Below are 1,561 nucleotides of genomic sequence, written 5' to 3'. Positions count from 1 at the left end.
AGGGACTCTGGGGGACCCTGAGGAGCCCTGCGGGACCCTTGGGAACCTTGAAGGACCCTGAGAGACTCTGGGGGCCCCCGAGAAACCCTGGGGGGCCCTAAAGAGCCCTGAGGGGCCCTGGGGGACTCTGTGGGACCCTATAGTAGCCCGAGGAGCCCTGAGGAACCCTGAGGGGCCCTGGGGGACCCTTGGGGACCCAAAAGAGCCCTGAAGAACTCTGGGGGGACCTTGAGAACCTTGAGGGACCCTGGGGGGCCGTAAAGAACCCTGAGGAGCACTGAGGAGCCCTGAAGGACTCTGGGGGCCCCTGGGGGACCCTGAGGATCACTGGGGAACCCTGAGGGACCCTGAGGAGCCCTGGGGGACCCTAAGGAGCCCTGAAGGACCCAGGGGGACCCGAAAGAGCCCTGGGGAACCTGAGAAACCCTAGGGGACTCTTGGGGAGCCTAAAGAGCCTTGGGGGACCTTGAGGGACCCTAAAGAGCCCAGGGGGAACTTAAGGGACCCTAAAGAGCCCAGGGGGAACTTAAGGGACCCTAAAGAACCCGGAGGGGCCCTGGGGGACCCTACGGGACACTAAAGAGCTCTGAGGAACCCTGGGGAAACTTGAGGGACCCTGAGGAGCCCTGGAGGACCCTGCACAACCCTAAAGAACCCTGAGGGACCCTGGGGGACCCTTAGAAGCACTGGGGGACCCTAACCCTAACCCTAACCATAAACCCTAACCCTAACCCTAACCCTAATGACCCTAACCCTAACCCCTAACTCTAACCCTGATCCTGACCCTGACCCTAACCCTAACCTAACCCTAACCTAACCCTAACCCTGATCCTGACCCTGACCCTAACCCTAACCTAACCCTAACCCTAAAGCTAACCCTAACCCTAACCCCTAACCCTAACCCAAAACCCAAACCATAACCCTAAGGACCCTAACCCTAACCCTAACCCCTAACCTTAACGCTAACCCTAACCCTAAACCCTGACCCTAACCCTAACCCTAAACCCTAACACTAAACACCCTAACCCTAATGACCCTAACCCTAATGACCCTAACCCTAATGACCCTAACCCTAAAGACCCTAACCCTAAAGACCCTAACCCTGACCTTAACCATGACCCTAACCCTGACCCTGACACTAACCCTAACCCTAACCCTAACCCTAAACCCTAACCCTAACCCTAAACCCTAACCCTAAGCCCTAACCCTAACCCCTAAACCCTAACCCCTAACCCTAACCTAACCGTGACCTAACCATAACCGTAACCCTACGCTAAACCTGACCCTAACCCTAACCACTAACCCTAAACCTAACCCCTAATGACCCTAACCTCTAACCCTAACCCTAATGACCCTAACCCTAAACCCTAACACTAACCCTAACCCCAACCCCTAACCCTAACCATAAACCTAACCCTAACCTAAACCCTAATGACCATAACCCTAACCCTAACCCCTAACCCTACCCCAACCCTAAGCCTGACCCTAACCCTAACCCTAACCCAAACCCTAACCCAAACCCTAATCCCTAACCCCCCCAGCCCATCCTGTGCAAAGCCAG

The sequence above is a fragment of the Gallinula chloropus genome, assembly GCF_964237585.1.
Source record: "Gallinula chloropus genome assembly, contig: HAP1_SCAFFOLD_338, whole genome shotgun sequence".
NCBI lineage: Eukaryota > Metazoa > Chordata > Aves > Gruiformes > Rallidae > Gallinula > Gallinula chloropus.
Note: the sequence above shows the minus strand (reverse complement) of the source record.